Below are 9,855 nucleotides of genomic sequence, written 5' to 3'. Positions count from 1 at the left end.
CTCACTCTATTTTATGGAATGAAGTGCTGCCCGATTCTCATCACAAGGGCAATTGAGATCTTTCAACTACATGTGTTGAAAATGTGTCTTTTGACACTACTGTGTAAGGAGCATCCCTTATCAGGGATCTTTGTGCAGGGCCCACACCCACAAACTGAGGAGAAAGAAAGGAGGGGTTTAAAAGTGTTTTTTTTGAAAGGCTTAAGGAGACCAGACGTACCCTGGGAACACCTTCTTAGGGACAGTTCGCAGTAGTTCCAACATTCCATTCAAATTTGTGGCTATTCTGAAAATAATTTAAGACAATGGCTGTTGAACCCAGCAACCTGGAAGCGCCAGGAAATGTTCCGGGCTGGCCTCAGGGTCCTCGCCGTACAGCAGCTTTCAGACACGCTGGTGAGCCGATTTCTTCCTCGGTGAGTGCCTTTTAAAATCTCTCCTCCCCTCTATAGCTTCTAAAATGTTACTATCATTATTTGTTTAGTTATAATGTAAAATATGGGATGATGAAGGCTTAGTGTTACAAAGGATCAGAGACATCTCCAAGTGCTAATAAATCAAATCTTTCTTACACAGAATTTACAGAACACATTTTCTCTATAAACGGCCTGGTTTTAAACTATGGAAGGCAGTGTGTTCTCCAACGGGATCATGATTTTCAGAGTGAGTCTACAGGCAGGTCTCCTTGGAGAGGTCTCTCTGCTGAGTGGAACAACAGCCCTGCCTAATCTTGGAATGAATTGTCCCTGACAAGAACTGCCCATGACCCGAGGGATTCAGACAGCACAAGATTCCAGAGGGGATTTCTGCGCAGCTGCAGTTCGCATACCTTGGCCTTGAAGATCCCTGGTTTTATGACCTGGCAGCACATGACCGGTGAAAAAAGAAAGTCCATTGACCAACTGGAAGAATCTTTGTACCCAGGACTAAGAATGATAACCACCCAGTTCAAAGAAATCAAACGGGCTGGGTGCGGTGGCTCACGCTTGTCATCACAACACTTTGGGAGGCGGGCGGATCACATGAGGCCAGGAGTTAGGCCAGCCTGGCCAACATGGCAAAGCCCTATCTCTACTAAAGACACAACAATTAGCCAGACCTGGTGGTGCATGTCTGTAATCCCCGCTCCTCTGGATGCTGAGGCATGAGAATCACTTGAACCTGGGAGGTTGCAGTGAGCTAAGATCGTGCCACTGCCCCCCAGCCTGGGCGACAGAGGGAGACTCTGTCTCAAAAAAAAAATAAATAAATAAATAAATAAATAAATAAATAAACCTAAATGGAGTGATCTGGGGCTATGTATATGTGAGTGACTTACTAGAAGAGTCTTCATGTTTCTACTAGTTTTTTTTTTTTTGCACTTCTGACCCATTTTGTGTAACTTATTCTTCCTCACCTTTTAGAAGGATTTATTACAAAACAAACTGCAGTGCCTTGTTGAAAAACCATTCCTTGCAGTGCTATAGGCAAGTTCTAGGGAACACTGAGTTTGTCTTATAAGTGTGAACGGAAATTTACAGAGCTTATAGGAGCACAATAACGTTTAAAAAATGCAGATGTATGTATTTATTAATTCATTCTCCTTTACCCTTCATCTATTTTAGTTTATATTGTGAAATAACAGTACACACAGACACCTATGTATCCATCACACAGGCCAAGAAACAGCACATTCCCCTGCTCTAGACTTACACCCAACTCGGATTGCACTGTCTCTCTCTTTCCTGCAATTTCTGTCATTTCCTTATTTTTCTTTATAGCTGTTATCACCTATTTTATCTTGAAACAGTATATCATTTTTGGAATAGAATAAGTAGAGTCATGCTTTAATCTTGTGATGTCTCTTTGCTTAAGATTTTATTTTTGAAATTCACCTATGTTGATGTAAATCAGTAGGATTTCATTATATGATTACACCACAATCTAAGTATCTATCCCACCCTTGGTCGACACTCATGTTGTTTCTTTGCAATGATGAGCAATGCTGCTCTATTTCTGTATGTGTCTTTCAGGGCACTCGGGCAAGAATTTCTAGAGGCGTGGACCTAACATTGGAATGACTGGTCCCTGTGTGTGTTCATGTTCAACTTTCTAGATATATCAAACTGTTTTCTAAAGTTGTTATAGTTTGACTCTGGGTACCCGTAGTCCCAGCTACTTGGGAGGCGGAGGGAAGAGGATTGCTAGAGGCTAGGAGTTCAAGTCCTGTCCGGGCAACATAGGGAGTCAGAGACACGAGCACCCATCTGAAAGACCTGGTTTCTTAGAGCAACCCATACAAGAAACAGGCTGCATACACTACCAAGGAAGCTGCTGTTTGCAGCCATTGCACACGTACAACTTACTTTAACATGGATGTTCATGTCTCTGACCTTGCACTACCCCAATGTAGGCTCCAAACAGGCATGCGAGGTGCCTTTGGAAAGAAAGCCCCAGGGCACTGTGGCCAGGGTTACCATTGGCCAAGTTATCACATCTCTCTGCACCAAGCTGCAGAACAAGGAGCATGTCATTGAGGCCCTGTGCAGGGGCCTCATCTCATCTCATCTCATCTCATCTCATCTCATCTCATCTCATCTCATCTCAAAGAAGTGGGGCTTCACCAAGTTGAATGCTGATGAATTTGAAGACATGGTGGCTGAGAAGCGGCTCATCCCAGATGGCTGTGGGGTCAAGTACATCCCCAATCGTGGCCCTCTGGACAAGTGGCGGACCCTGCACTCATGATGGCTTCCACTGTGCTGCCCCCTGTTAATACTCACCAATAAATTCTACTTTCTGTCCCCAAAAAATGTGGTACCATTTGGATTTGAACCAGTGATGTGTCTGAATGCTGGTTGATCATTGGCATTAGTAACACCTCCAACACTTGGCATTGAACAACTTTAAAAATTTTAACCATTCTGGCCAGGCGTGATGGCTCACACCTGTAATCGCAGCACTTTGGGACGCCGAGGCGGGCGGATCACATGAGGTCAGGAGTTCCAGACCAACCTGGCCAACGTGGCAAAACCCGGTCTCTACTAAAAATACAAAAATTAGCTAGGCCTGTAATCCCAGCTTCTTGGGAGGCTGAGGCACGAGAATTGCTTGAAACCGGGAGGTGGAGATTGCAGTGAGTCAAGATCACGCCACTGCACTCCAGCCTGGGTAACAGAGCAAGACTGTCTGAAAAAAATAATAATAATTAATTAATTTTTAAAAATTCAATCATTCTGATGGGTGTGTGGTGGTATCTCACTGCAGTTTTAACTTACATTCTCCTGATGACTAGTCAGGCCTCTGAGCCCAAGCTGAGCCATCATATCCCCTGTGACCTGCGTATACATCCAGATGGTCTGAAGCAACGGAGGAACCACAAAGGACGTGAAAATAGCCTTAAATAATGACATTCCACCATTGCGATTTGTTCCTGCCCCACCCTAACTGATATGATATATTCTCCCCCCGCCCTTAAGAAGGTACTTTGTAATACTCTCCCCGCCCTTGAGAGTGTACTTTGTACGCCTATCCCAAACCTGTAAGAACTAATTATAATCCCACCATTCCTTTGCTGACTCGTTTTTCGGACTCAGCCCGCCTGCACCCAGGTGAGATAAACAGCCACGTTGCTCACACAAAGCCTGTTTGGTGACCTCTTCACACGGACGGACGTGACATTACTAATGAAATTAAACATATTTTCATAAGTTTATGGGCATTTGTGCTTATTTTTTGTGGAATTCATCTTCATTTCTTTTGCTAATTTTTCTATTGATTGGGAGATTTGTACTTACTGATTTATAGGAGTTCTTTATATATTCTGGATTCTAACCTTGGGTTGATTATATATGTTGCAAATATATTCTCCTGGAATGGTGCTTATTTTTGTTTTGTTTTGTTTTACTCTTTTTACGGTCTCTTTTAAAGAAGTCCTAACTTTAATGTAGTTAAATGTATCAATCTTTTCCTTTATAGTTAGTGCTTTTTGTGTCTTGTTTAATAAATCCTTTCCCTCAGAATTTGATAGCATATTCTCCTATATTGTCTCCTAAAAATTTTGTATCACGAATCATGGAGTCTAAGTTGACATTTATTATAAAAAAATCAATCACAATTTCAGAAATGGTAAAATGTGGAAAAGAAAGTATATCCTTAAAACGATGACAGGAGCACAATTTTCATTTGTCATTTAGATCTTTAATCCAACTAAAGCTGATTTTGGGATATGATGCGGAGTTGAGTCTAAATTTAATTTTCCCATATAGATAATCGCTATGGTTTGTACATATTCCCCAAACTTCATGTGTCGGAAATGTAATCCCCAGATTCATATGTTGATAGTATCTGGAGGTGGCACCTTTGGGAGGTAATTGGGATTAGATAAGGTCATCAGGGTGGAGCCCCCATGCTGGGACTGGTAGCTTTATAAGAAGAAGAAGAGGGACCTGAATGAGCATCCCTTGCCCTCTTGCCACCAGAAGCCCTCTGCTAGGTTACAGCGTGAAGGACTTCACCAGTTGCGGCCCATCCACCTTGGACTTCCAGCCTGCAGAATTGTGAGCCTGAGAAAATTCTTTTCTTTATAAATTACCCAGTGTGTGGTATTTTGTTATAGCAATGAAAATGAATAGTCAACTGCCTCCTAACCATTTATTGAAAAATCCGTCTTTTCCTCAATATTCTGAATTGCCCCCTCTGCCATACATCAAGTGTCTGTATATGTTGAACCTATTTCTGAGCTTTCTATTGCAGTTTTAGAAAATGGCTAGGCGTGGCGGCTCACACCTGTAATCCCAGCACTTTGGGAGGTCGAGGGAGGAAGATCACTTGAGTTCAGAAGTTCGAGACCAGCCTGGGCAACATAGTGAGACCCTGTCTTTTTTTTTTTATCACTTTATTAAAAAATAAAATAAAATTAATTTACTTTTTATATTTTCTTGTTTATTTTTATTTTTTAAAATAGAGATGGGGTCTTCCCACGTTGTCCGGGCTGGCCTTGAACTCCTGGCCTCAAGCAATCCTCCCACCTTGGCCTCCCAAAGTGCTGGGATTACAGGTGCAAGCCACTGTCCCTGGCCTAATTATTAAACTGACAAAAGTTACATATATTTATGGTGTACAACATGATGTGTTGATACATGCATACATTGTGGAATGGCTAAATCCAGTGGATTAACATATTCATTACCTCACATACTTTTCTGTGTGTGTGTGGTGAGAATTTCTATTGCATCGATTGGCCTATTTGTCTGCCCCTGTACTAATATCACCCTGCCTTCATCCTATAGTTTTAATATATAGAAAGTAATTGCTCCCTCTCTGTTTTTCTTCAAGAGTCTTTTAAAGAAGTAACCTCTATTTGGAATGAAATTGCATTGAATTCATAGATCAATTTATTAAGAATTAATATTTTTATGAGATTCGGTATTTCTATCTCCAAATATGGTATTTCTCTAACTAGGTCTTCTTCATAGTTTTTCATTGAAGTTTCTTAATTCTCTTTATAGAGGTCTTGCTGGGCATAGTGGCTCATGCCTGCAATCCCAGCACCTTGGGAGGCTGAGGCAGGAAGGTCACTTAAGCCCAATAGTTCAAGATCAGCCTGAGTAACATAGTGAGACCCTTGTCTCCACACATTTTTTTTTTTTTTTTTTGTGAGATGGCGTCTCACTCTGTCACCGAGGCCGGAGTGCAATGGTGCGATCTTGGCTCACTGCAGCCTCCATCTTGCAGGTTCAAGCAATTCTCCTGCCTCAGCCTCTCTAGTAGCTGAGACCACAGGCGTGTGCCACCACTCCCAGCTAATTTTTGTATTTTTAGTAGAGATGGGGGATCTCACCATGTTGGCCAGGCTGGTCTTGAACTCCTGACCTCAAGTGATCTACCTGCTTTGGCCTCCCAAGTTGCTGGGATTACATGCGTGATACCGTGCCCAGCCTATTGCCACAAAACGTTTTAAACAAGTTAAAAAAATTTTTTTTCAGCATGGTGCTGCAAGCCTGTGGTCCCAGCTACTTGGGAGGCTGAGGTGAGAGGATTCTCTTGAGCCCAGAAGTTGAGGCTGTAGTGAGCTGTGTTCATGCCACTGTACTCCAGCCTAGGTGACAGAGTGAGACCCTGTCTCAAAAGAAAGAATTAAAAAATTAAAGGTTTTGCTCATATTTTGTTAGATTTATTCCTCAGTTGCTTATTTTTTGATATTACTCTAAACGTATCTTTCAAAAAATCTCATTCCAAACTGTTTATCACTGGTATACACACATGTTAACAATTTTGCATATTGATTTTAGCATCCAGCAACATTACTAAACTCTCATATTTATTTCAATAGGTTATGTATATATTCTTTTGAATTTTGTACCCACACAATCATGTCATTGTGATTTCTTCCTTTCCAATACGTACATATTTGATTTCTTTGTCTTACCTTATTCCACTACTAGAACCTCTAGTACTATACTGAATAGAAGTGGAGATGTCCGCACACTTATGTTCCTCATTTTAAAATTTTATTTTATTTTTATTATTTATGTATTTTTTTGAGACACAGTCTCACTCTGTCACCCAGGCTGAAGGGCAATGTTGTAATCTCGGCTCACTGCAACCTCTGCCTTCCAGGCTCAAATGATCCTCCTACCTCAGCCTCCCAAGTAGCTGGGACAACAGGCATGTACCACCATGCCTGTCTAATTTTTTTTTAGAGATAGTGTTTCGCCATGTTTCCCAGGCTGATCTCAAACTCCTGGGCAAGTGATGTGTCTGCCTCAGCCTCCCAAAGCGCTGGGATTACAGGTGTGAGCCACTGCACCCAACCCCTCATTTTTTTTTTTAAAGCTGTGATTACTTATGATACTCGCTACATACGCTTTTGTAAATTCCCCCTTTTTTTCAAGGAAAATATTCCTAGTTTCCTATGAATTTTATCTGGTTGGATATTCAATTTGATCAAAGGCTTTTTTCTGAACCTGCTGAGATTATCATAGGATTTTTTTTTTCCTTTAGTCTTTTAATGTGGTGAATTACATTAACTGATTTTCTCATTTTAAACTAACCTTGCATTCTCGGATAAGCCAGTTTGGTTATAATGTATTACCTTGCTGGATTCATATTGTTGAAATTCAGTTCAGGACTTTTGTGTCTTTATTTAAGAGTGTTTTGGCCTGAGATTTTTGTTTCTGACACTCTCCTGATCAGATTTTGATACAAGGCAATGCCAGCTTCATAAAGCGAGTTGAGGGATAATCTCCTTTTCCATACTGAGTGTGAGGTTGGAATTACTTATTACTGGAATGTTTGGTAGAAGTCACTGGCAAACTGTTTTAGCTGGATTTTTCTTTGCAGAAAATATTTAACAACAGATTCAACTTCTTGGACAGTTACCAGTTTCAGTTTTATTAATTTACGTTTCTTGGAACTTCACAAAGTTCTTTTACCTTTGTAAGTTCTACATCATGTGTGATTATAGCTTTCTCTTTATGCTTCACATTGTGTGTTGTGCCTTCTCTTTTATCCCTGATCATTTTTCACCAGAAGTTTGTAATATTTGTCTTTCACAAATGCAGTGTTTGGCTTAGTTGGTTCTTTCTATTGCATGTTTGCTTTCGATTTTACTATTTTTAAGATTTTATCTTTATTATTTCCTTTCTTCCATATGACTTTAATTTCCTGTTCTTTTTCTAACTTTTTAGCTCTTTACATTTCAAACAATTTTCTCTTGTAATATAAACTTTTAGGTCTATAAGTTTCTCCTTAACAACTTGCTCAGTTTTATCCCTCATATTTTCATACATAGTATCAAATATTTGATATATAGCATTTAAATGTTGTCACGTTTCCATTGTGCTGTTCATTGGCCCATGGATTTCCAAATAGGTTTTTCTAGTTACTTCTTAAAAAAGTTGATTGTTGGCCGGGTACGGTGGCTTAAGCCTGCAATCCCAGCACTTTGGGAGGCCGAGACGGGCGGATCACGAGGTCAGGAGATCGAGACCATCCTGGCTAACACGGTGAAACCCCGTCTCTACTTAAAAATACAAAAAAACTAGCCGGGCACGGTGGCCGGCGCCTGTAGTCCCAGCTACTCAGGAGGCTGAGGCAGGAGAATGGCTTAAACCTGGGAGGGGGAGCTTGCAGTGAGCTGAGATCTGGCCGCTGCACTCCAGCCTGGAGACTCCGTCTCAAAAAAAAAAAAAAAAAAGTTTATTCTTGTCTTAATTGTATTGTGATCAGAGGATATAGTCTGTATGAGAAACATTTTCCTTTCTTTCTTTCCTCTCTCTCTTTCATTCTTCTTGAGACAGGGTTGTGCTCTATTGCTCAGGCTGGAGTGCAGTGGTGCAATCTGGGCTCACTGCAACCTTAACCTCTAAGGCTTAATCAATCCTCCCACCTCAGCTTCCCGAGTAGCTGGGACTACAGGCACACGCTACCCCTCACAGCCAGCTAATTTCTTACATTTTTAGTAGAGATGAGGTCTCTCTGTGCTGCCCAGGCTGGTCTCAAACTCCTGAGCTCAAGCTATCTTCCCAACTTGGTTTCCTGAAGTGCTGGGATTACAGATGTGAGCCACTGTGCCTGGCCAATGCATTCAAAATTTTCAGATTTGTTGAGACTTGCTTATATATTTTATTTTATTTTATTTTATTTTTTGAGATGGAGTCTACCTCTGTTGCCCAGGCTAGAGTGCAGGTGGTCCAATCTTGGCTCACTGCCTCTGCATCCTGGGTTCAAGCGATTCTCCTGCCTCAGCCTCCTGAGTAGCTGGGACTACAGGTGTGCACCACCACACCTGGCTAATTTTTGTATTTTTAGTAAAGATGAGTTTCACCATGTTGGCTAGGCTAGCCTCGAACTCCTGACCTCAAGTGATCTGCCTGTCTTGGCCTCCCAAAGTGCTGGGATTACAGGTGTGAGCCACTGCACCTGGCCTATATGTGTTTTATATGTTCATATGTGACCAGCTTTAGTGAGGTTTCTGGGTTGTCTTGAGAAGTAATTTTTTTTTTCTTATTCTACTATTTTGCTTTTGCAATTCTACCTCTATTGGGTCTTCTATTAATCTCCCCACTTAAAGTACATCCTAACTTTTACTTCTGCTGCACAAAACTCCCAAGGCTTCAAAAATCAACATTCAAACTCACTAGATTCAGCAAAAACTCTCCAGGTATATACCGACTTTGGGCTCGGCTTATCTCTCTAGGTTCTGACCTTCACCCTGTCCTGGGGCAATTTCTTAATTTCTTGCCAGTTTATAGATGCCTTCCAGAATAGATTTTTATTATTTTGCCCAGTATTTGTGTTTTTGTTTTCAGTGTGGGAAGGTTGGTCTAGACACCCAGCTGAGCATATTAGATGAAATAGAAATCTTCACTTATTTTTTCATCACATATTTATTGAGTACCTACTATGTGTATAATAAGTACTATAATTGTGATCTGTACAAGGTGGACTGAGACACAAGAAAAAATACATTGACTGGGGTAGGACAGTAGGGCAATTGAGGGAAGGTAGTGGGAGGTAAAAATACAGGTTTGTGTTGGGCCAGGTGGCTCATGCCTGCAATCCCAGCACGTTGGGAGACCAAGGTGGGCAGATCATTTGAGGTCAGGAGTTCAAGATCAGCCTGCCCAACACGGCAAAACCCCGTCTCTACTAAAAACAAATTAAAAAAAATAGTTTTGGTTCATTCCTTTGATGGCTAAATAATAACTTTTTTAGAAAGAGAAGAAAAAAATAGAGGTTTAGGAGTCAAGGAGGGCTGGAGGCAAATTCTAGCATCCCTGCTGCTAAGTTGTGAGATCTGAGGCAAGTCACTCAACATCTCTGTGCTGCAGTTCCTTCATCTATAAACTGGTGTTAGTGATAGACGTTAAA

General features: G+C 41.2%; 1 non-coding gene and 1 pseudogene across 1 annotated transcript; one reads left to right on the top strand and one right to left on the bottom strand.

The window, feature by feature from the left end:
- The first annotated feature begins 342 nt into the window (after positions 1 to 342).
- LOC104654141 lies at positions 343 to 2,727 on the top strand (annotated as a pseudogene).
- On the bottom strand, positions 2,249 to 2,379 carry LOC115895565. Its single transcript, XR_004055757.1, has one exon. It is a non-coding gene; the product is annotated as a small nucleolar RNA SNORA70 (small nucleolar RNA).
- Positions 2,728 to 9,855: the final 7,128 nt, after the last annotated feature.

The sequence above is a fragment of the Rhinopithecus roxellana genome, chromosome 21 (genome assembly GCF_007565055.1).
Source record: "Rhinopithecus roxellana isolate Shanxi Qingling chromosome 21, ASM756505v1, whole genome shotgun sequence".
NCBI classification, from domain to species: Eukaryota; Metazoa; Chordata; class Mammalia; order Primates; family Cercopithecidae; genus Rhinopithecus; species Rhinopithecus roxellana.
Note: the sequence above shows the minus strand (reverse complement) of the source record. Positions and strands in the feature narration are given on the sequence as shown.